The sequence below is a fragment of the Podarcis melisellensis genome (assembly GCF_964234715.1).
Source record: "Podarcis melisellensis genome assembly, chromosome: 10".
Lineage (NCBI taxonomy): Eukaryota > Metazoa > Chordata > Lepidosauria > Squamata > Lacertidae > Podarcis > Podarcis melisellensis.
In genome coordinates, this window is record NC_138542.1 from 61,597,602 (window position 1) to 61,624,351 (window position 26,750).

Here is a 26,750-nt window from a genome sequence, read left to right on the forward strand (position 1 = left end):
GTGGCCACTGTCATGTGCTGACAGCTTCTAGGAGCCACAGGTGAGAGCTGAGTACAGGGTGGGGATCAAAGTTGAACAAACCATCCCAGAAGTAGCATGATGTGCCCCCCACCAGAGGTACCACCCCTCCTCTAACACCCCATAATTCTTGTAGTCAAGTAATGTGTACCAAAAATGCATAGGCTAGGGTAAAGTATACATATACGGGCTTATGTAAAGTGAAAATGCCATCAAAAGTGCATTGTTACGGGAAATTATTTGGGTGTTTGGGTACATTGTGAACAGTGTGGTGTAGTGGTTAAAGAGTCAGACTAGGACATGGGAGACCAGGGTTCAAATCCCCATTTGGACATGAAGTTCACTGGTTGACCTTGGGCCACTCACTGCCTCTCAGCCTAACTACCTCCCAGGGTTGTTGTGGGATTAAACAGGGAGGGGAGAGAACCATATGTGCCACCTTGAGCTCCTTGGAGAGAAAGGTGGACTCTAAATACAAATAATAAATGATCAATGAATTCTCAAGTTTAACTATGCACTCGGTGCACTTCTTTTGTCTGAATCTTCCAACATCCAGTTTCAATGAATGACCCCAAGTTATTAGAGATGGAGCAAATCATCTTCCTGTCTACTTTCTCTTCTACAAGCCAAGTAATTACATTTGTGATGGGGAGGGAGGACAGCTCTCTTTCTATCTACTGCATTCCATCTTCAACCTTCTTTGGCTTAAGCTTCAGCCTCTCCATATGCTAATGGCTTGAGTTAATGCTTTGGGGCCTGATTGAACTCCTGTAGTTTTCCTCCGGGCACAGCTGCTGGGTGGAGCTTTTCGCTCATTCTAGCTACGTTGCAATAAAGTTAAGCTTGCATTGGAACGCCTGGGTATGTACTGTATTTCTCCCTGAACCCCATCACAACAGGCTGTCAGCTTGCATACTCTCCTTGCCATGCAAAATGTGCTTCCACAATAGAGACAGGGTGGCTTCTTTCCCAGCAGAGGTGCCCCAAGCAATAAGTCAGCACAGAGGATGGAATAACCAGCCAAGCTATTAGCGGGGCACCATTAAAGAGAACAGCCACCGCCTGATAGAGGGAGAATAAATCACAAGGTAATTAAAGCATCCAAAAGGAAGCATAGCACAAATTGAAGGCGCTTAGGAGAAACGGCAGGCTGTTCTGAAATACCCTAATAAGCATGATGAGTTTAGTTGACAGAGTTGCACACTCGTGTTCTTTCTATTGTGCCCGCTAGGAGCACTTAATTCTAAGTACAGAGGTTCTGAGTCTCATGTTGGTCTAGAAGAATATGTTCTAGCCAGGAACCCCTGAGTTGTCTTCAACTAGCTTTTACTCATAGTCACCTACTGAAACTAATGGAAATTAAGCCTCCTAAATTTCAGTGCGTCTACTTTGAGAAAAGGTTAGTTGTCTACAATCCCCTCTAATCAGAAATGAGACCCAAGCAATGGTAGCTTTAAAAAAGACAAAAAAAGCAACAACGACACCCTGATAATTGTAAGTTAATTTAATTGACCTCTCTCTTTTAGTCTTCTATTAGGACTAGAACTCTAGTTTCTTATAACAGCAGCCACAGCTGCAAGACCAGCAGAGATAACCTTCCTCTATCCTGGTGGTTTCTAACTCAGCACTGTGTAAGTGATCTGGCTTTCAGAAGCTGTTAGCAGCGCCTCCTGACTCAGCTCTGGAATTGGGAACAGCCTGTGTGAAGACAAGGGATGTGACCATCAATATTTCCAAAGGTCGTCCAGGTGGCTTTTGAGTGCATTAAACAGCTGGCTAGCTTCCCCACATTCTGCATCAGCCGCATTTGTTTCATGCCTGCTGGGAGCCTCCAGGGACCTTTAGATAAACAGGGTTGTATTGAAACGAAATAGAATGCAAATGAGGCATTGTTTATGAGCCCCGGAGTGCTCTTGAGAAACTGAATGGAACCAAATTGGAGCCCAAATCCTCCAGACTAGGAGGTGCAAAAACATAGCGCTAATTCAACCGGCTCAGTGTAATAATAGTAATCCCTACCTCCAGCCCCATCATGCACAAGCTGGCCCCATGAGATCCCCACAAGGCACTGTCTCATCTTGAAAGCAAAGACAGTGTTTCCAAGGTTAATGCCGCCAATAATGTTGCTATGCCGGAAGAAAGCCATCCTCATGCCTAATCCGTCCACGGTCTGCCTGCAAAGGACGCAAGGGTATCTGCTGCATAGAGGAACAGATCAGACATCTTTCCAGGCTTCATCACAATGGTTTGGATCCTTGGGGGTGCTTCCAGGTGATCTGTTTGATGAGAGCTCACCCTGCTTTGTTTGCAGGGAAATTAGATGGTGTTGTCAGCATCGCCCTTGAGCCAGTGCCACCAACTGGAGTCATACACTTCAGCCCCGACTGGGCTAGGCAAGCTGGGTAGCACTTCCAGAGACCACCTTCTGCACAGGAACAGGTCAAAGTGCTGTGGACTCACAGCTTAGAGTTGTGAGCACTGGATTCAGCAGTGTGAGCATCGCACAGCAGAGTACAGCAAAGTATAGCAGAGCACAAACCACTCGGAGAGCAGCTCTGTAGAATATCATCTTTATTCTATCTACAACTATAATACACAACTATGTACAGAGCTAAATGAGGTCTAAACGAAAATGCAGAACTGCACTGAGTGTCTGCAGCTGCTCTTAGCAGCAACCTTATCTATACACACGATCTCTCTCTAACACTCAGTCTCTCTCTCTCTCTCTCTTTGATCAAAACAAAATAAAAAAATTCCTTCCAGTAGCACCTTAAAGACCAACTAAGTTAGTTCTTGGTATGAGCTTTCGTGTGCATGCACACTTCTTCAGATACACTGAAGCAGAAGTCACCAGACCCTTCTATATAGTGAGAAGGTGGGGAGGGGTATTACTCAGAAGGGTGGTGGGAATGGGTGATTGGCAGATAGCTGTGATGAGCCTGTTGACGACTCTTAACGACTGCAATAGGTCTTACAGGAAAAAGCAAGGAGTGAGAAGGTGAAAAATGGCTTTGTCATGTATAATGAGATAAGAATCCAATGTCTTTGTTCAGACCAGGTCTCTCCATGGTTTTAAGTTTGGTAATAAGTTGCAATTCAGCAGCTTCTCTTTCCAGTCTATTTCTGAAATTCCTTTGTAGTAGAACAGCTACTTTGAGATCTTGTATAGAATGTCCTGGGAGATTGAAGTGTTCTCCTACTGGTTTCTCTCTTTGATGTGAGGCTGAAGCGGAATAAGTAGAGAGCAGAAACCGCCCCCTCCTCTCTGGAGAATCAGCAGAGAACATCAGCAGATTTTTGGATATGGGAGGGGTGAAATCTCCTCAGGTGTTGCCCCTTTAAAGTGCATTCCTTCTGATTGTTAGTAGGGTAGTGTCAAAGCAAGCGCTATCCCACAATTTCCAAAGCATTTGCCCATCACTTGTCAGCGAAGAAAAAGTGAGTCTTCAGGGGAAATGGGTTTGTTGCACAGGACCTCTCCATGCACAGGTGCAATGTGCCAGTTTGTGGTTGAATCTCACCCCAAAATAGTGACAGTCTAAAATCACCCTTGGGTGAATTAGCTGGAGGACATTCACAGAATGAAGGCTTTTCAATCCATCCTCTCCTCTGAAGCCATCTGTGCAACCCCCCCCCCCCAAGGATGGGGGCCTTTTGAGGGATATGAGATAAGATATCCCTCTGTTGCTGTTGTGGATGTTATGCATATGACTGTGCTTGGGGCTTGTTATAGGTTGGTTCATTAATATTGAATTTACAGATGATGTGGGCTAAGATTACAATGGAGTAGACCAGTGGCTCCCAACCTTTGTCAGGCACTTGCCCCTTGATTACCACTAAACCCATCCCCAGTGCTCCCTGCCTGACCCTTAAAAAGCATTATTTAGAATAGTGGCTTGTGCAACCCATTAAGGAAGACAATAACATAATAAAATTCAAAACACTAACAATTAATTGCACATTTAATCAAAAATCCAATTAAAACTATTTAGTTTAATTAATTCAATAAAACTAATGAACTTGATCCAGTTAATACCAACTTTTCAAAGTCATGTACACCTCCAGTGCCCCCCTGTCACCCACTTGCTTCTTAGCACCCCCTAAGTAATCCCACCCCCCACGGGGCACTACCACAAGCTTTGGGAACCACAGGGTAGACTACGAATAATGGGCTTATATTTGGTGAGGATTCAGAAGGTAAGAAGTCTGATAGTTAACTTCTGAAATAGTAAGTGATAATCCTATTTCTTTTTACTTTATACAGTGCATTAAGTGCAATCATTAAAGTGGTATGCGAGAACTGCCAGGCCATTGCAAGAGAAAAGAATAATAGGGACACTGTTACCTTCATTTGAATAATTATTGCATTCTATAAATGCACTGCCTAACCATTATTTATCAAACTAATTAATTTAGCAAATGTCCACCAAGTGCTGGAAAGCCAGAAATGCATAGCAGTGATATTTTACTGTAACAGAGCTAGAGATCACAAGATATTCTGCAGACATCCTACTGAAATACATTTTGGTGAGCCATGTTACCATTACACTAAAAGGGGGGAAAGGAGGGGGAGCTTTTTTCTGTAACATTTGCAAGAAGAACTTGGGAATAAAATTATAAGGACTATGCCCAAAATTCAGCCAAATGAAATTGGGCCAATTCGGATAGATCCAGGTTTGGCTGAATTGGCTTGAGATAGCCCTAGATCACCTGAGGTCTGGTCAGCCCACCAGAAGCTAACTGGGGCTGTCAAAAGGTGAGGTGGTTGGGCAACAGAGTGTTGAGTAGCAGGAGCTGCTGCGATGCAATCAGTAATTTCCAGCTCATGATGTCAAAACACACCTCCATCTGGCACAATTTTCTGACTGGCTTCTGCCTTGCACTGCCATTTTGTGTCTGGTGGACCTCTGGCATGTTTAGCCCTCTCAAGTGGAATTTGGGAGTAGAAAGTTTGATCTGATCTTCATCAGAACTTGTGGGGAACCTGTGGTCCTCTGAACGTTATAGCTGCTGTCATCCCTCATCATTGGCCATGTTAGCTGCGGGCTGATGGTGTTGGAATCCAACAACATCTGGAGGGCTCCAGTTTCCCCACTCCCTGTTTTATGTGAAGCTCTGAGTCCTCCATGCACCTTAAAAGTTCATTGCAAGGAGGAAGAACAAAAGCTGGAGAATTTTGTTTCTGTGAAATTGTGTTACTGTATGTGTGAGAAGGGCTGTCACTTTGTCTTGTTTACAACATGATCAAGGAAGCTGCGGTTCTGTAATGAAGTTGTTCATGTCATCCCTCAACTGGTGATAAGCCCCACTAACACATTTGGAAAGGTTTGGACTCCTGTCGCTTTGCTTCATTAAATGACAAAAGAACTGAGTGGTGTCACATCGTGGCAAAACAATCCAAAACGCAGATGGAACTCGAAGGAGCAATAAATCGAGGGGCTGAAACAGGAGACTGATAAAATTACACATTATCATAGTGTAAATCAAATCTGCAGCATTAAAAAAAAAATGTGTCTAAGACCCAGTTCTCCCCCCCCCCATGCTATTGATTCCAGCTTGATAATAGAAGAAATGCAATCTGTAAAAACACACATGGACACAGACACACTATGCTAATAAAATAAATTAGATCTGACAGTGGATTGAAATGGAGGGACGCGGGTGGTGCTGTGCTCTAAACCACTGAACCTCTTGGGCTTGCCGATCAGAAGGTTGGCAGTTCAAATCCCCATGAAGGAGTGAGCTCCCATTGCTCTGTCCCAGCTCCTGCCAACCTAGCAGTTTGAAAGCACGCCAGTGCAAGTAGATAAATAGGTACTGCTGCAGCGGGAAGGTAAACATCGTTTCCGTGCACTCCGGTTTCTGTCATGGTGTTCTGTTGTGCCAGAAGCTGTTTAGTCATGCTGCCCACATGACCGGAAAGCTGTCTCTGGACAAACACCGGCTCCCTCAGCCTGAAAGCGAGATGAGCGCCACACCCCATCGTCACCTTTGACTGGAGTTAACTGTCCAAGGGTCCTTTAACTTTTACCTTTAGCTATGAAATGGGGATTAAGAGCCCATCCTTTCCAACATGTCACATATGAAAATAGGTACATGCTTGTATCACCTTTGTTTCCATGCTGACAATCACATTGTGAGCTCCATGTTCTCCACTCTCACATCTCATCTTTCCTGCCTCTACATGATATTTTCAGGAGGATCTGATCCTGCATGGTATTGATGCACTCCATCCCTAACTTTTTAAGCCCCATTTTAACTGCATGTTTGGAAAGGGTTGAAAAACCTTTAGCCCCACCCTGTGAATTATTTCAGGGACTGATACAGGGGTGGCCCCCGGGCAACACTGGCTAAATTAACCCGATCCTGGGACCATATATCAGGGCCATAGGGGTGTCCATGCATAACCCTAATAGTTTTGACTTCACCACGTAGAACTGAACAGACCTTTCCCCCAAATACCTTGAAAATTCCCATTAAAATTAGCTTTGTAGGCTGGCTGCAAACAGACTTGCTAAAATCTGAAGTGTGTGGTGTTTTTGTTTTGCTGCCTTTTTCGTATCTCATCTAGTCACAGCACACAAGTGTCAAGCAGTGCCAAAACAGGAAGGGCTCAAAGTCTCATCATTTCCTCTGTCCTTCCCTGCAGGCAAAATAGATACAAGATGGTTGGTCTTTTCTGATAACTTCAGTGCTGTTGCTCCCCTCTCCCATCAAATCCTGTGAGCCACACCAGGTCTCCCTTCTCTGTCTCCAGACTTGCTATAATAGAGATAGCAAAGATGCCTGAGGGAGGGGACACATATATATATATATCTCCCCAACATTGACAAAGGGTCAGGCATTTTGAACATTCTGAACAAGGGGACCAGGAGAATGCCTGCAGCATCCTCACTATAGCAGGGGGAAAGACTTTATTTTTAAGGGTGCTTCTAGTCTGTCACTATTTCAAAATGAGATTGAATCACAGATGGTGAAATTCAGGTTGTGCAATTATAGCTGATTTGGGGGGGGTCTTGTGCAACAAACCCGTTTCTCTGGAAGATCAGACTTTCTCCTACAAGAAAAGTGATGGGAAAATGTACTGGGAGGTGTGGGATAACACTTGCTTTGACACAGCATCATCTAACCTCCCTGCAGAAAAATCAGAATGAATGCTTATTAAAATATCTAGAAGCTAAAAACACCTTTCTAGCATTGGGACCAACTACAGATGTTTTCCAGGACTCCTTGCCCAGAATGCCTGAGAAGACCTTGACCTTTTCTCAGAGCCCAGAGAAGGCAGCAAGAAAAGAGGTGGCAAGGTGGCCACCGCAGATGGATCACTCCCAAGCTGAGTCTGCATCCGGCCAGGCCCAACGATAAGTAAGCGGGCCAGTGAGGGGCCCTTCTCAGCCCTGGAGCCCTGGAGCCCTGGAGCAGTGCCTCACCTAGCCAACCACTGGCACCCAACCTGTTCTCCAGGATGTTACAAATGGGACGAGAGATGCACATTACTGCCCCCTACAGTTGGCAGGTACCATGAATCCTCTGCATTAGCCTGTAGTTTTGAAGATAACTGCCCAAAGCTCTTTCACATCTCTCCTCTTGAATGCTTTTTGAAATTCCCTTTCTTTCAAAAGCACACTTGCGTGTTTGGTTGTGTGTGTGCGTGTGTGTACATGCATGTGCAATCATGTGCATGCATGCCCACAAGTGCATATGCATTCATACAGATGTGCCCTTTGAACTGTTCTGAAGAACTATAACCCATTCTTAGCAGAACTGTGCATTTTCCTGCTTTCGAATTGGAAAGAGCTGGGGGGCGTGCTCATGCAATATGCTTTCAGCAGATTTTTTCCTCTCAATGCTGGAGTAGGGAAGGCCACTGTCAGGAGTTGCTGGATCTGTGCGTAGCTCCCCTGCATGGTAAGTTGCTGAACTGTGGGAGGCACCTTCACAAAACACCTTCTGAGCCAATACCGACTCCACCCACCTAGCCTGACCATTGGAGCCTTCTGGCTGAGAAAGGAGTAGAAGAAGACTTCCTGGTCTAGATGCACTTCGCTCAAGCAACAATGTCTTTCTGAGCTTTGGTGTGATTCTTGGTCTGAATTCTCTGCTCTTTGGTTCCGACTCCTGGATTTCTCCTTAAATGTGCAGCCCTTTAGTGCTGGCCTGCTATGCAGTCCTGTCTCTTAGCTTGCATCTTGGCCCTGACTCCTGGGCCTAAAGCTTATTATTGCTGGCTCACACTTCACAACTGCTTGTGGCGTAGCGTGGGGGTGCAGGGGGGCCGGCCGCACCGGGCACAACATCTGGGGGTTAGGGTTAGGGGGCGCAAATCCACGGGTTAGGGGGCACAAATTACTTGCCTTGCCCCGGGTGCTGACAACCCACGCTACGCCACTGGGTCCAACCTGGGCAATAAGTGAGCAGAAAGGGCAGCTGCAGCTCCTTTTGCTTGCTTGCTTGCTTGCTTGCTTGCTTGCTTGCTTGCTTGCTTGCTTGCTCTGGACCATATAGATTGAGTGGGTGAGCTGGTTGCAAGTGGAAGCAGAAGCAGGACTCAAGGTATCAGCAGAGGGCTTCTTGCTGAGCAACATGCATTGGCAACATGCATGATTATTGTGACCTCTTGATCCCACGCGACATAGTGACTTTGAGATACATGTTCACATTACAGCGATTCTCCAGTTCATTATCATGTGTGCAACAAGCCCTTCGATGCCTTCCCAATGGCAAACTAACTGGCATGCACAGATCAGAGTGGCTGATTTGGACCTATAAAAGCAAAGAGAGAAAATGGTTTCTGATTTTGCACTGGATGACCTCAGACTGTCTTTATCTAAGAGGATTCAAAGCAGTACAAGTTGCTGATTTTTACTTTGCTTGCTTTCCTCTCCTCTCCTCTCCTCTCCTCTCCTCTCCTCTCCTCTCCTCTCCTCTCCTCTCCTCTCCCTGCCTCATGGTCTCCATGGTTTCTGTACATGCATATTGTCATACAAATGAACAGAACTGGGTTCATGCACGTAAGCTCAACATACCCCCTGCTTCCAACGACACACAGAGAGGGGGGGAAATATTTATGCTGCAATCAACTGCAAGGTTCTGAATATAGCCAGTTCCCCACCAGCTATTCTGATCTCTAAAACCTTGCAATTAGAGATCAACAACTCCACACACACACACCCCGCCACACACATTCCCCGCCAAATGGATCGGTTGGCATTGCAGGGAGATGTTTCCCCCGAAAACAACTCGCAAGAAGTTGCAGCCATGGTAACCTGAGCTAACCTCCCATTATGTCTATCTCAACTAACCTGCCTATTACTGAGCAACTGAAAAATGGGGGAAGTGGAGGAATCAAAGTTGTTCAGCGCAAAAGACTTCTTTCCTTTTCAAGTGCAAGACTGGAAGGCAGTTTTCCTTCCTAACCTCCTCTATGTCGTCTACCCCGGGGTCTCCTTTCAAACTCTTGAAAGTGGAGTGAGGTTTTTTTAAATGATTATTTCTTTGTATGCTTTTCATGCTGTGAAATAAAATGGGAGCTTAGAGAAACACGCCTCCTCAATATATTTGGCTTTCTAGCTTCCCTCCTTCAAGGGGACTTGATCTAACAAAATAAATGAGGAGACCTCAACCTTGCTGTGCATTAAGTAGAGATTGGCCAGTCTGCCGCTTTAGGTTTCTCTCTGTTTCTTGTTTGTCTAGTCTTCCAGTTCTCCATATTTCTGCATAATTTTCCAATACTATATTATAAGTTCTCATGAAAATTCATCAGCTTCATTACTTAAAGAACACAATGCAACTTTCCCTAATGCAATGCATTTTTGTATCTTAATTTTTATGACTATATGCATTTTTCATGCACAATTTACCTAAGCATATTCATTTTTTGTGCACACGACCTGCCTGCAGAACTGCATTGCAAAACTGGGAGAAGCGTAAATTCTGAAGGAAGTCCGTAGTTCAGTTTGAATATTGTATTGGAAAGTGCCCATTCATTTCACAGAAGTCTGTCCTATGTTTTTCATAAATTTTTCCTCAAGACCTAACACCTCCCCTCTCTGCAGCTGTCAGACTCCTCTCCTGTGTTACTTCGCAGCTTGTAAGCAATATCTACAGAGCAAAGGTCTCAAACCAAAAGAAAGCCCTGACCTTAGTGAAATGGAGGGAATTTCCTCACAATATATATTTTTATTTTGATACAACTATGTCACTACTAGGAGTGGGTGGATTCGTCAGTTTTGGTTTCTCTCGGTTTTCCAATCTCCAGTTTGGATTGCCAAATTTTCACATCAGTTGCAATTTTTAATTATTATTTTTTTAAGAAGTCTTCCCTCACTGCTTTCCTCTGGAAAACCTGCTCTTTGGTGAGGAATCAGAGCAAGCGTCAATCCAGAGAAAACCCGATTGACGTTTGCTCTGATTCAGCAGTAAAGATTGGGTTTCCTCAGGGGGGAGGAGAAGCAGAACTCTGAGTGACCCCTCAGTTGCACCAATCAGCAGGGCTAATGGGAGTTGTTATCCAATGCCCTCTGCAGGCCAGCAAACAAATATTTGGGTGCCCAGTCGCAGCCCCCTCCTCCCCAGAAGTCAGGCCCAATAAATTAGACACCACACAGCATAGTTATGGGATTAAAATTAGACCACAACTTTATTAAATTTCAGATGTAGGAAAACCTTGGCTTAGGCATTGGCCGTATATCCTTCTCAACCCCCGACTGGGGACTGAGGCTGAGCAGGGACTGAGCAGGAATTATGGGGGGCAATGCAGAACATATGTTTACGCAGCTGGCCCCCCACTCCTCCAGTTCTGGGAATCTGACCATACACCAAGCACTAATGGTCGGTGACACCCAGCATAAGACCCTTCTAACGAGGTTGTGTTAACACCGTGTGAGGGGTGCGCTACCACACTACCCCTCCATTCAATTGATTGACTAAAGCAGGGCTGTCGGTCTATCGCGTGATCTCCAGAGGTCAACCAAAAGAGAAAAAAGCTCAACAACTCTGATCTCTCTCCCTAAAGAAAGCTCAACAACTCTGATCAATCCAATGGGTAGATCACTGCCAGTTTATTTATAGTGGGAGTAGATCGCAGTCTTTTGGAAGTTGGACACCACTGGACTAAAGGACTCCTCCCATGGCCTAAAACCACAAAAGTTGTGACAATTGCTACGGGGAAATCCTCTGGGAAACAGCAACCATTGTGAGACCATAGCAACGCTTGCGAACCTAAAAAGGAAAAGGTTAGCCTGTAAGCAACAATAAACAGAGGGAGGGTTGGGTGGGTGATGTTCTGAACCAAGTGGCTGACCTGCGTCATTGGGAGCCTCCTCTTTTGGCTCCTGCTTTTGCTCTGCCCGCCCCCCACCGCAGCTGATTGGCTGATGTGAACCAGGGCCAGACAGGAACACTGCAGCCTGGCAGTTGGCCGAGCAAGCCCAGGCCAGGTCTCAAATGCTGCCCATGCAAAGACTGTTGAGTGGTCAGTTTCTTCTTTGGTCTGCTGGACAAAATCGAAGTATGAGCAGTTTTACAGCTTCCTTAATGGCTACTAGCCTCAATGGCTATTTTCTACCTCCACTGTTGGAGGCAATATGGCTGAAAATCACAGGTGGGGGGAGTACTGTTGTGGTTAGGTTCTGCTTGCAGATTTCTCGTAGGCATCTGATTGGCTAATGTGAGAACAAGATTGATGGACTAGACCAGGGGTAGGCACCCTAAGGCCTGGGGGCCGGATGCGGCCCAGTCGCCTTCTCAATCCAGTCCACAGACGGTCCTGGAATCAGCGTGTTTTTACATGAGTAGATGGTGTGCTTTTATTTAAAATGCATCTCTGGGTTATTTGCCCCATATAATCTGCCCCCCCACAAGGTCTGAGGGACCGGCCCATGGCTGGAAAAGGTTGCTGACCCCTGGACTTGACTGACCTTTGGTCTGATCCAGCAGGGCTTTTCTTGCATCCTTACGTTGCTGTGCTTCTCCTCTCCCCCCCCCCAATTTTGCCTCTAATGGTTCTGCCATATTTTGTCAAGCTGAAATACAATGCACAGCAAGCCGTGTTGATAAGAGAGACATCATATTTCACGGGCTAGCAAAAACACAGCTGACATTTGAACGCTCACCAGATCCAAACAACAACAACAAAAAAGTTGTTTTGCGGCAGCCTGCGTTCTCTCATCCCCTTGTCAGTCTCAGCAAAACTGATATTAAGGAACCAGGGTTAACCACATTAGAGAACAGACATTTTGATGCAGAAAGCTTTATGAAAAAGCTAATAAAAGGCAAGTACAGCCCCGCTTTGATTTGGGACCTTTGTACGCCTTCATATATTTTTTGAAAAATTATATATATTCCTGCTATATTTTCAGAACAAAGGTTAACCAAGCAGGGTTAACCACATTAGAGAATGGATATTCTGATGCAGAAATCTTTTTGGAAAAGCTAATAAAAGGTAATTACAGTCCCAGTTTGATTCAGGACCTTTGTGAGTATTCATATATATATATTTTAAAAAATCTCTCTCTATATTTTTTTCCAGCTACAATGCTGTCTTTCCAGACCATGGGAATTTGGTTTACTGGTTTAATTCTCTAAAAGCAAATTCCACAGCCCCTTAGGTATGTTTGCCAGAACATTTCTCAGCACTTCCCATGAAAGAACCTACTATCAGTTGCTTTCTATTTTTTTCTTGATCATTTATGTTTTGGTGCAGAGCCAGTAATAAAACTCTGTACTATTATTCTGTGATGGGAGGATGACAACTCATTTGTGCATGCTAATTTGTATCTCATCCACACTTTGAAAGAAAATGGGTCATTTGTGCATGCTGTAATTTGTTCACATTTAAATTGATGTAAACAGCACATTGTCTAGAATTAGGAGGCTAGTGATACATTTCTGTTTTTCATTTACTCACTTATAGTGCAATCCTACACACACACACACACACACACACACACACACACTGAGATCAGATGTTCCCATGTAAGTGTGTATAGGATTGCAACTATAATGTCAGGGATGAGAGAACATCACTTTCATATTCACTCAGCCTTCAACACAGTCCCCCCCCCCCCAATTTCTGCATCAGTTTGCAGATTTTATATCGGAAAATGTACTGGCGAGGTTCATCTAGGGGTGGGGGAACTCAACCTGTGAGCCAAATGTGGCCCTCCAGATCACTCTGTCTGGCCCCAGACTCCACCCCTAAGTGGCTCTGCTTTGCATCCTGAATATTTTTGCCCAGCTGGAATGTTGTCCTTGAAACCTAAAAATACCTTCTGTTTGTTTGGATAGATGAGAAGAGTGTGAAGAATGTGTGCAGAGCTTGTGCAGAATCCAACCGACTATCCAGAGGTAAAGCAAACACTAATTGCTCCACTCACTTTTGTCTCTGACCCTGCCACCACTGACGAATGCCCCGAGAAGGCTACTCAGAAAGGAATTTGGCCCTCAGGCTGATGACAGTCCCATCCCTTGCTTACCTGGTACCAAATCTGGCACCGTGCAAATTTGCCCCAGCTCTCCTGCAAGTCATCTAGCTGGTGTTATTAGTTTTTATTGCATTTATGTTGTTTTTGCTTTTCCTGCGTCATCTGTTATTGCTTTATTTGTACTTGATATTGGGTGGCGTATGGGGGTTGTTTTTAAGTTTTAATCTTGGTTGCCCTGGAAGGCTTCCTAAACTGAAGAGTGACATAAATATTTGGGTTGTATCCAATACTAGTCCATCTTAGAGCAGACCCATTGAAATGAATGGACATGGCTCAGGCCTCTTTTGCAGTATACATTAAAAGACCATTATGACGCTTCAACCAGTCATGGCTTCCCCTAAAGACTCCCATAGTTTCTTAAGGGTACTGAAAATTGGATGCACCTCATGCTCAACATCAAAAAAATGAAGATCATGGCCACTGGTCCCATCACCACCTGGCAAATAGAAGGGGAAGAAATGGAGGCAGGGAGAGATTTTACTTTCTTGGGCTCCATGATCACTGCAGATGGTGACAGCAGTCATGAAATTAAAAGACGCCTGCTTCTTGGGAGAAAAGCAATGACAAACCCAGACAGCATCTTAAAAAGCAGAGATATCACCTGGCCAACAAAGGTCCATATAGTAAAAGCTAGTAGTGATGTATGGAAGTGATGTATGGAAGTGAGAGCTGGACCATAAAGAAGGCTGATCGCCGAAGAATTGATGCTTTTGAATTATGGTGCTGGAGGAGACTCTTGAGAGTCCCATGGACTGCAAGAAGATCAAGCCTATCCATTCTGAAGGAAATCAGCCCTGAGTGCTCACTGGAAGGACAGATCCTGAAGCTGAGGCTCCAATACTTTGGCCACCTCATGAGAAGAGAAGACTCCCTGGAAAAGACCCTGATGTTAGGAAACATTGGGGCACAATGAGAAGGGGACGACAGAGGATGAGATGGTTGAACAGTGTTCTCAAACTGCGGGAGGCAGTGGAAGACAGAAGTGCCTGGCGTGCTCTGGTCCATGGGGTCATGAAGTGTCAGACAGGACTAAACAACTAAACAACAACAACAACATGTCACTGGTCCCACCGCCTCTGCCACCAACCTCACCCTCCTTACCCACCTGTGCTGCTTTCCCACCCACCATGTGAAATTGGGGTGCCACAAGATGAAGGCAGAGCCCAGGGCACCTTCAAAAGAGTGGGGCTAGCCCACTTAAAATGGGGCACTTGGCAAGTATGGTGTAGTGAAATTAGAGCACTGCAGTTTCCAGAACGTTTGTCACCCTGTTCACCAGTTAAGCTTGTTGAGATGTCAAAATGAGGGCTGACTATTATTGCCTTGGACATTGTTCTGGAGATGGGAAGGGGGCAAACATTTAGCTTTGCTGCTTGCAAAGGAGGCAGACGAAATAGCACAGAGTGGCAGCAGTCAAAGGCAGAGTCTGTGACATTGCACTGTTCAGATGATTCAAGGGCTGAGATCCATGCATGTCGACACTGACAGGAATCTGCAGTGGAGCCAAATTCAGCCCAACGAAAAGTCATAGCACCGTGCTCAGTGCAACTGTTTTGGGGTGGAAAAGAAGGGAACAGACAACAACCATCTTCATTGGCTCCCAGTATGTTTCCGAGCACAATTCAAAGTGTTGGTGCTGACCTTTAAAGCCCTAAACGACCTCGGTCCTGTATACCTGAAGGAACGTCTCCACCCCCATCGTCCAGCCCGGACACTGAGGTCCAGTGCAGAGGGCTTTCTGGTGGTTCCCTCACTGTGAGAAGCCAAGTTAAAGGGAACCAGGCAGAGGTCCTTCTCGGTAGTGGCACCCACCCTGTGGAACGCCCTCCCACCAGATGTCAAAGAGAAGAACAACTACCAGACATTTAGAAGACGTCTGAAGACTGCCCTGTTTAGAGAAGCTTTTAATATTACTACTGTATTTTAATATTTTGCTGGAAGCCGCCCAGAGTGGCTGGTGGAACCCAGCCAGACGGGCGGGGTATAAATAATAAATTATTATTATTATCAGCAGCAGCAGCAGCAGCATCATACACTGAGATTAAGCTGGCACAGGGACACCATTTTCTCACCTCCAGTCTCTATCACCTCAGCCCATGTAAGTTATGCTGTGTGGGGCTGCTGGAAGTTGTAGTCCAACAACATATAGAAGGCACCACATTGGTTATCCCTTGTGATGACAATATGTTGCTGGATGGAACAGCCTGACATGGTAAAATGGAACTTTTCCCCTTCCTAAACCTTGAGATATTCAAGCCCAGCTCTGATTAGCTTTAAATAAGTTTCCCAGAGCAATAACCTGCCAGTTTCTCCTTTAGCCTTCACGCAGGGGGAGACACCTGGCTTTGAGCTAAACTGAACAGAAAACGCATTCAGACCCCCAATGGGAAGCAGCTCCTGAGTGTTGATTAAGACAGCAGCTTCTAATTAGTGTCGTTTTTAATTTTCCAACATTACAGGTAATTACACTTATTAAGCGAGTAAAATAAAAATTAAAATGCATGAATTTGTACTCTGCTCCTAGCTATGAAGGGATTAAAAAGGGAAAAGAACACCACCATCAGTGCCAAATTCACTTTGACATGAATAGCAATCCTGTATTCCCATCAGGGTGAGTCCTAAAATATGCAGAAGGTTGTCAGCATTTTGCAATATGGGTTAGGCTGTTACGAAACCAAGGCACAGCTCTCAAGAAATATCTTCTTCATATTGTTTTTCAGTGCCAAATCTTTAAACCAAACAAGGGAGGGGGACTGTGTGACCTGCTGAGATCCTATAATGAGAATTGGAAGGGGGTGGAGAGAGAAAGGTCCTTTCCTAAAAACTGAGCTATGGGTTGCAACCCAGGAATAACCATCCACTATTACATTTCTGGTAGTCACTAAATACATTGTTGGATGTAATCCATTGGAGCAGTCCTTATTTCCCTAGAGTGGGCACAGGAGGGGGACATCCAGTCAGTGTAACTTCATCTTCCACTTGTCTGGAACATCCTCCCCCTGCATGTGACCTGGGAGATGGGCGTGGCTCTGGCTGATATCATAAAAGAGCCAAATCATGCAGCCATTTTCTCAGTCTTGCTTGCTTGCTTCGTCTTGCTCTCTTGCTTGCTGTTCTTTTGCTGCCATGCTGCTCTCCTGCAGCCATTTTGTATTCTTAATGTAATTTTGCTGTCTGCTGGCTCTCAGCCAGCAGCACATGAGTTCAGTCTCCATATGAGATGAACTCACACTGTTTGTTATGTAACTACAGTGGTACCTCGGGTTAAGTACTTAATTCGTTCCGGAGATCCGTTCTTAACCTGAAACTGTTCTTAACCTGAAGCGCCACTTTAGCTAATGGGGCCTCCTGCTGCTGCTGCGCTGCCAGAGCACAATTTCTGTTCTCATCCTGAAGCAAAGTTCTTAACCCGAGGTACTATTTCTGGGTTAGCGGAGTCTGTAACCTGAAGTGTCTGTAACCCGAAGTGTATGTAACCCGAGGTACCACTGTACTAAGAAAAGCCTGCCTTTCAGGGATCAAATTGCAAACTGAAATGTGAGTAAACATTTTGTTACTTTACTCAGAAAGACTCTTGTGTCTTTCTTCTTTTAAGAGGCATTAAAAGGGATACCAGGAAATCACCTTAACTAAGAGATTCAAACGAATCTGCAAACTAGCTTCCAGCTATATTGAGGGGAATCTGCTCTGCTACATCACTTACTAGTGTAAGTGAAGGAAGGATAATATTTATCAAATATATCCTTTCCTACTATCCTTAACATTCCCACATACATTACATTCATCTGCATCCCCAAACTCAGCCCTATAGATGTTTTGGGACTACAACTCCCATCATCCCTAGCTAACAGGACCAGTGGTCAGGGATGATAGGAATTGTAGTCCCAAAACATCTGGAGGGCCAAGTTTGGGGATGCCTGAAAGAAGGCACGTTCCTCATGACTTGCCCAAGGCAGCAATGCCAAATCTCTGAACCATTACAATACAGGCTCGCTTTTAGAAATGAAAGATGAAAATCCAAGAGGGTGTGTGTAATATTCCTTGCATCTTAGGTCACAGACGGGGAACTTGCAGCCCTCTAGATATTCCTGGACTCCACCTCCCATAATCCCTGGACTTTGGTCATGCTGGCTGGGAATATCCGATGGGAGGTGGAGTCCATCTGGAGAACCACAAATTCCCCATTTCTTGCTCTTCACAGTTGCTGGTCGTTAACTCAGCCCCACACACCCGCCACACATGATTCCTTCATGAGTGCTCCAAAATTGATCCACTTTATCAGCATCTAAAGGGAGATCATTAATATATATATATATATATATATATATATATATATATATATATATATATGCAGGTTTTGGTGTCCTCGGGTGTCTTCCCGTGTAAAAGTTGGGGTGTCTAGGCGACGTTTCGACGAGGTCTCACTCGTCATCTTCGAAACGTCGCCTAGACACCCCAACTTTTACACGGGAAGACACCCGAGGACACCAAAACCTGCATTCCTGTACCCGTGAAAATCTACGAAAGCATATATATATATATATATATACACACACACACACACACACACATTTCTTGCCTGGGAGAGAGAAACATAAGCCAAAACAGCAAAAGAGAAAGGAGAAGAAAGGGCAGGATAAATATTTATCCGCCTCTAAGAAGTGCCGTGGGGTGTGTTTAATTAATATTTGCTCAGCCATTCTTTCTGTTGAACTGTGCTACATAATTTCAAACTAATGTATTAAATGTGCAGACTTTCCCCTCTAGGTTTGATCTGTCTTCAAAAGAAAATCTGCTGCATTGTTTGCCTAATTTCTTCCTGCATGCCAGATGACAGTGTGCAGTTTAACTATACTGAAAATGCTGATCCAGAAGATATAGATCACATGTGGCTTTTTTTAAAAAAAAAAAAAGGAGGGGGAAACCTGCTCAGCCGATACTGGAATGATAAAATGGCAGATGATGTGATTCCTTATAATTTAGTTGGCATCCATCTGTCTCGGAAGACAATGGAAGTGTGCGCCTTTGGGGATGATGTCAAACCATTGGAAGGTTGCAGTGCCTGTTGTGGCTGTAGAGACCGATATGGGAGAGACATGTTTTGTTGTAGCTGCGGCAGAAGAAGGCATCGGGTTGTACTGCTGCAGATGCACCACGGCGTTTCTTCTCTCCGCTCTCCTCCCAGTGGTCATTCCTCCTCTGGTCTCTGCTATGGCTGTATGACTTGACTGTCTTCAGGCACTGTGGTTGTCTGCGAGGGATTCCCATATGTTGCCAGCCTTCATGTCAGGTTTGCAGACATCTTTGTAATGTGAGTTGGTCTGCCAACAGGCCTATTATTCACTCCAATTTAACTTTCTACTGAAATGTATTTTCTATCCCCTTTCTACCTACAATTTCCTTTTGTATCCAGCAGTCACCCTGCCATCTACAGTGATACCTCAGGTTACAGACGCTTCAGGTTACAGACTCCACTAACCCAGAAATAGTACCTTGGGTTAAGAACTTTGCTTCAGGATGAGAACAGAAATCGTGCAATGGCGGCACAGTGGCAGCAGGAGGCCCCATTAGCTGAAGTGGTACCTCAAGTTAAGAACAGTTTTAGGTTAAGAACAGACCTCCAGAACGAATTAAGTTCTTAACCCCAGGTACCACTGTATTGCATAATCATATAATATTAAAAATCTATCTATCCATCTAACTACAGTGGTACCTCAGTTCTCAAACGCCTCCGTAGTCGAACGTTTCAGAAATCTAATGCCGAAAACCCGGAAGTAAATACCTCGGTTTTCAAACGTGCCTCAAAAGTCAAACGGGAAATGTGGCTTCCATTTTGAGTTTTCTGTATTGAGGCTTCCGCTTTCAGTTTTTGAATGTTTCAGAACTCGAACGGACTTCCATAACAGATTATGTTCAAGAACTGAGGTACCACTGTATACGTCTGTCTATATAATATGTGCAAAACAAATGGAACAAATCGTAGTAACACTGTTACTGTGCAAACCTAACCAATGGCTACTGAGAAATAAATTCTACTGAATTCAGGATCATAGGAGGTTGTCTTCCACCGAATCAGATGATTGGTGTATCCGGCTCAGTATCATCTACAATGAGTGTCTCTCCAGGGTTGCAGACTGGGAACATTCCCAGCCTTACTTGGAGATGCTGGGTGTCAGGTGTACACGCAGGAGCCAGGCCCTGTGACTGGTAGGGCTTCGTAGGACTGGGGCTTTCCTAAGTTTGTTCTGAAAAGGCAAGGTGCGGCAGCACAGCTGAGGCCAATTGGTAACTCACAGCACCTGGTGGCAAGAGCCGGGAAGGGCTATAAGGTCAGCATTTCCCTTTGGCTCTTTGTCACAGCAACACATTTCCTACCTTGCTGCGTTTGGCTTCTTGATTCCTTGCTTTCTGATCCTCGGACCCTTGACTCCTGGTTTCCTGACCCTCGGATCCCTGACTCCCAGCTCTCTGACCCTCAGACCCTTGGCTTCCGGACTCCTGGCTTCCAGACTCCAGTTCCTGCTCCCACCCAGCCATCTTGCCCCTGGTCCCGACGTCCTCCGCCAGGACTTTGACCGCCTGTAATCTGGACCGTGACACTGGGGATTGAACCTAGGAACCTCTGCATACAAAGCAGATGCTTTGCCACATGGCTACAGCCCTTCCCCAAATGTGCAATATAGTGTTCAATGTCCTTAATGTCAACAGGCAAAGACTTGCAAAGTGAAGGTGCTGTCACCCCAAGAACCAACTCCTTGCAAATGTGGTATGAGCATTATGTGGCACTTGTAAAAGATCTAAGAGGTCAGATCAACACATATGGGGCAAGGCTTGGGAGGAGGGAGAATTTCAGTTCAGTGTGCATTTAAAAGTGAAGCTATGCAGTGCTGGATTTACATATAAGCTAAACAAGCTATAGCTTAGGGCCCCACTCTCTTGGGGGCCTCCAAAAAAATTAAAGGGGAAAAAACTGGATGTACCGTATTTTTTGCCCTATAGGACGCACTTTTTCCCCTCCAAAAATGAAGGGGAAATGTGTGTGCGTCCTATGGGGCGAATGCAGGCTTTTGCTGAAGCCTGGAGAGCGAGGCAAGCTCGGGGGGAGAGCGAGACAAGCCCCACAAGTTCGGGGGATAGCGTGGAGGTGGAGCCCCGCCACCCCGCTATTCCCTGACCCGATCTGGAGGCTGGCGGGGGGGGGGGGAGAAGCAAGCTTGCTTCTCTCCTCCCCCCTGCCAGCCCCACAAACTCGTGGGATAGCGGGGAGGCGGAGCCCCGCCACCCCGTTATTCCCCGACCTGATCTGGAGGCTGGCGGGGGGGGAGAAGCAAGCTTGCTTCTCTCCCCCGCCAGCCCCACAAACTCAGGGGACAGCGGGGCAAGCCGCTGCCCCACGGAGGCTAGAGAGGCTGTCCCTGAAGGCAGAAGAGGGAGACGGAGCGCTCCGTCTGCCTCTTCTAGCTTGGGGATGGCTGCGCAAACCTGGGGGGGGAAATAATTTTTTCCCCCTTGATTTCCCCCCAAAAAAACTAGGTGCGTCCTATGGGCCGGTGCATCCTATAGGGCGAAAAATACGGTACATCTCCAAAATGTAAGAAAAAAACAAATAAAATAAAACCTACATACAGCAACAGTGTTTTGTGTTGTGTAGGCTCCTTGATGTAAATAATGGAACCTGCCTGCTAGCCTGCTCCCTAAAATATCACTGGTTTGCTCATTTCTATATATAGGGTGTCTACATTCAACATGTGCAAATGGCTTTGGATACCTATTAGGTCCATAAACTAACTACCATATAGCATATATTCAACACACAAAACCAATGACAATTTGTTGTTGACAAAGAACAGCTGGACATATAAAGGGCCCCATTACCTTCAGTAGCTTAGGGTCTCATCAAACCTAAATCTGGCCCTGAACCTATGTAATCTATAATCCACACTTTTCAAAACTATATGCAACCCAGAACACAGCCATTCTTTGGAATTTGCCCTGTTCTGAATTTAGCAATGCAGTTCTCAAGCCAAGTAATGTATACAAAAGATGTGTAAATAAGGGTAATGTGTGGCTATAAACGCATACATTTCTGAAGACACAAATGCATTATATTAGGGGAAATTGCTTTGTTAATACAGTGGTACTTTGGGTTACATACGCTTCCGGTTACAGACGTTTCCGGTTACAGACTCCGCTAACCCAGAAATAGTACCTCGGGTTAAGAACTTTACTTCAGGATGAGAACAGAAATTGTACTCCGGCGGCAGCGGGAGGCCCCATTAGCTAAAGTGGTGCTTCAGGTTAAGAACAGTTTCAGGTTAAGAACAGACAAATTAAGGAACAAATTAAGTTATTAACCCGAGGTACAGTGGTACCTCGCAAGATGAATGCCTCGCAAGACGAAGAAACTCGCAGAACGAATTAATTTCATCTTGCGAGGCACCACTGTATCACTGTATTGTGTATTACGAGACAGTCACACTAAAATGCTGGTGAACTTAAAACATATATAATAAACACAAAGTGATGTTGAAATGTGGAGAAATGAATTTAAATCTGGAAAAAATGCAAAACTCAGGAACCTAAACTGGTGGGTTAGCTTACCCCTAAGCAAGGTGATCCCTTAATGTGGCAAACTGAAACCTGGGGAGAAAATGGAAAACTCAGAGAAACTTGAATCCTAATAATTCAGCTTTCGCTAGCAGGAAGGCAGGTGGAGTGAAATGAAGGGCCATCCAAACCCATGAAATAGTAATGAAGTGGAACAGAGGATCTCCTCTCATCCCTAATCCTGTACCTGTCTCTGAGATTGACAGAGATTGCCTTCTTGATTATTCCACCGATAAGCCAAGCACCTATGACAGGAGCGCAGAGAAAGCTACTCACTCATAATGGCTGCTCCAGAGTTATGGAAATCTATTCCTCTGAAGGCTCTGAAGTATGAATACTGAAGTGTGTGAGAGAAGGAGGACACTTGGAGAAATTGGGAATGGCATACATCAAGACGGAAAGAGGCAGAAAATGAATGTGCAGACAACTGAGCTGCAATGGGTCTGCTCCTCACCCCACCCCCAGTCCCTGTTGAGTTGCTTTCAGAATTTTTCAGGCCTAGACTCCCTAGCAAATTCAATAAATATATATTTCCTGTGCAGGAAAAACAAAACAACACATTAAGCATGGACACTTGGAAGAATTTATACTTCCAGTCTGACACTCCCTGTATTTGGGCTCATCTCCTATTAGCTTCCAGTAACTTTTCCAAAGTAATAACTTGACATTAGCCAGTTGCAAGACAGAAATAGGCCGAGAAGAAGCTTATATAGCAGTCATTTCAGCTGCTTTGGGGGGTGGGCGGAGGGTGGAATATGCAGCCAATTTTCTATTTTTAAAGAAAGGTCTTTTGAAAAAGAGATGACTATGAACATTTTTGTAGCGGCGGACGTAGAGCTTCCTTGCTCCTTCAAGCTATTCTGGACTCGCCGGTCCTTTATCAGCGGCTTAAGCTACTTTTGTACTTAACCATTTAAATCAATAAACCTAAATATAGCCATCAATATGGGACACGGCTTCTTCCCCTAGAAGAGGGGCACCAAAGAGCCATTTTAGTAGGAGGTGATGCCTAGAGTGCCCTCATTTTCACATTTGCCTCTGTTTAGGAAACATCCACCCCAAGGACACATCATTTCCCATCATTTCTATAAGTGTTATGGACTTTGCAAATGAATGAAAAGAGAGTAGGTCTTTACTGGGTATCTACTAAAGATGATCTCGCTGATTGAGCCAGGATATAAGGTTTCAGGTGATCCTTGAGGTACCCTGGACCTAAGTTGTCCAGGGCTCTGCAAATTCGTAGTACAGTAGCTGTGTGACCCAAGGAATTATGTTGCTTCAATCGCTGGACCTGACAACCTTTCAGGAAGCACCCAGCTGTGATGCTTTGAATTCCGACACCAACATTTAATTCTTAGAAGGACGTAGGCAGCAAAATCTCTTCCATAACAGGATGCTATATTTAGGCTGCTGACATCTTAATCATAACTTTCCTGTTGACACTGAGTCTGACGAAGAGTGGAAATTTAAATCACACGCATGAGAAAAGCTTTTAATATGTGGAGAAAGAATGAACAGCAACCCTTTGATGTAAATGGCTGAACTGCTTTGCTCCTAATACGTTATAATTTGTGGTTCTGACCAAGCAGTGCCTTTTGCTCAGTAGACTGAGAATGGCTCAGTTGTATTCTGAGTCTGTGTTCATTGCTAGGCCTCATTCTTCTCACAAACAAGAAATGAGGACATGGCTGACCTTATCATTAGGCTGTAGATGCAGATGATGCAGGACTCCAGCTCCTATCAGCCCCAGCCGGAATGGCTAATGGTCAGAAATGATGGAAGTTATAGTCCAACAACATATGGAAAAAGAAGAGTTTGGATTTGATGTCCTGCTTTATCACTACCCGAAGGAGTCTCAAAGTGGCTAACATTCTCCTTTCCCTTCGTCCCCCACAACAAACATTCTGTGAGGTGAGTGAGGCTGAGAGACTTCAGAAAAGTGTGACTAGCCCAAGGTCACCCAGCAGCTGCATGTGGAGGAGCGGAGAAACAAACCCAGTTCACCAGATTACAAGTCTACTGCTCTTAACCACTACACCACACTGTGGAGGGCCACAGGTTTCCCATTCCTGCCTTGAAGAGAGTGAGGCACCCACGTCAAGATGCTGTGAGTGAGAAGCAGTGGCAAGATGCTGGCAGATGCAACCTGCCTCGTGCCATGCCCAAGCTAGCCTGAAAAACACTATTCCAGGTGTGGAGAACCTGTGGTTCTCCAAGTGTTCCTGAATTACAACTCCTATTAGCCTCAGCAAGCATAGCCAATGATCAGGGGTGATGGGAACTGTCTTTCCACAAGACCTAGAGGGCAAAAGATTCTCCACACCTGCACTACCCCATTGCCAGTGTTGAAATATTATCCCACTGCAAGTCAGGCCAGTTTCTGCACATGAAGCAGGGGGTCAGTTCACCATTTTTCCATCTCAGGCAGCAAAATCCATCGGGTTTACCCTGGATAAGGAAATTAGCATCTCTATCACCATTGTGCACTAAAGACTACAGGAAAAGGTTCATATGAGATAATTCACCAATTCACCAATTGATTTTTTTAATTAAAAAAATCAATGCACTATTTTTTAAGTTAGTGTGTCAGGGTGAAGGCTAAGCTAGGAAAGTTTCGTAACTCCATACCTTCCAACATTTCTCATTTGAAAATAGGGATGTCCTAAGGAAAAAGTAAGGGACACGGGTGGCGCTGTGGGTAAAACCTCAGCGCCTAGGACTTGCCGATCATCAGGTCAGTGGTTCGAATCCCCGCGGCGGGGTGCGCTCCCGTTGCTCGGTCCCAGCGCCTGCTAACCTAGCAGTTCGAAAGCTAGGTGCAAGTAGATAAATAGGTGCAAGTAGATAAATAGGGACCTCTTACTAGCGGGAAGGTAAACGTTTCCGTGTGCTGCGCTGGCTCGCCAGATGCAGCTTGTCACGCTGGCCACGTGACCCGGAAGTGTCTGCGGACAGCGCTGGTCCTCGGCCTCTTAAGTGAGATGGGCGCACAACCCTAGAGTTGGACACGACTGGCCCATACGGGCAGGGGTACTTTTACCTTAAGGGGAAAGTGGGGCATTCTGGGATCGAATCAGAAACCAAGATGGCTTCTGTAAATCCAGGGCTCTCCCTGGAAAATAAGGACACTTGGTATTACCTTTTCAGCTTCCGACTTCTCTTCCCAGTCTTCTCCCTTTTCTCCCTCTGAACACTCATCAGTGTCCCACCTCCACCATCATCTGGGCTCTGAGATTTCTTTCTTCCCTTGGTGTTTCCCCAGCAGGTTCCTTCCACCATTTTTCTGCATCCAACCAATAATGACATCCCCTCTTCCTGCTCTTCATCTGGGAATTATGACGCAGTGTGGAAAGGAAACTGAAGTTTTGGCTCACTATGCAAGCATGTGAGAGCCCTAGCCACAGTTTTGGAGCTTCCTAAAATGGAGGCCATTTGTTTTACAATCACTCGCATGACACATTTGGGACCCAGGCAGCGGGAATGTATGGATGGCAACTTAAGTTTTTATAAAGCAAGGGGGACTGGGGTTTGGGAATACTGCAACATGCTTTATTCATCCAACCAGACTTCCAACTGGAGTGGTTGCAAACAGGTTTGATGCTCAGCATTCCTGACACGTCCTCCCTCAGAGGACAACTTGCACATATCACAACTGCTTATTGCAATCATGAGCTATCATTGTGAACACCACACTGGGATAATATAGAAAGCAACCTTGAGAGTAGATTCTTCTCTTACATATTAATGAAAAGTATTGAGAAAAGCCCCCACCACAGTGTAGCCTGATTTGTGAGGGGTAGAGATGGAGGTATTATTGCTATGTGAGGCTTAAGGCCTTGATTTATTCTGGATTCTCACCCCCCCACCCCACACCCGTCTTAGATTAAAGCCATTTTTGGTGTTTGCAGCTTTTTAAGATTCTAACCCTGGTTTCAATCTCTTCATTTTCCTCCCTATCCACAGCTGATATTTTTTAACGTGGTCTGAAATATTTCCCCCCTCCTTTTGGCTCAGTGACTGTGTGGACGTATGAGATTTTCCTGAATATAAAAGAGATCCTCGCATGAATATATATAGGTCTTTATGCTCAGCCACCTGCATATGAAGCCTAACTCCACAAGTATGAATGATTCCAAATGAGGGGTCAGTGGACCAGCCTCCCACTGGTGTTGAGAAGCATTTGAGTACTGGAAGACCAGATATATTATTACTGCAACATCAGAGCTGGAAAAGGTTCAGGGAAAAGACAACCAAAATGATCCAGGAGCTGCAGATACTCTCCTGTTAGCAGAAGGTTGCAATGCTTTTGGGGCCTCTTAGTTTGGAACAAGGATGAGGAAGGTGGGAACATGGTAGAAATGTTTGCCCAGGCAGACACATTATGAGAGCAGCAAAATAACAAGACTGATGGGTTAAAATCAGGCCAAATCTTTATGGACATCAGCAGGCAGGGTGAGGGTTGGGTAGGCTTTGGATCCTAGGATCATTTCACCATCCCGCAAGCTACATGTTGATGGAATGGACCAGCCGGGTTTGGACCGCTCCATGGGAATCGGCCAGTGTTGAACCTTGCCATGGTAGAAGTCAAACAAGCAAGGTCTCACTGGGCAACCAGGGTGCAGATTCCTACCACACAGGTAC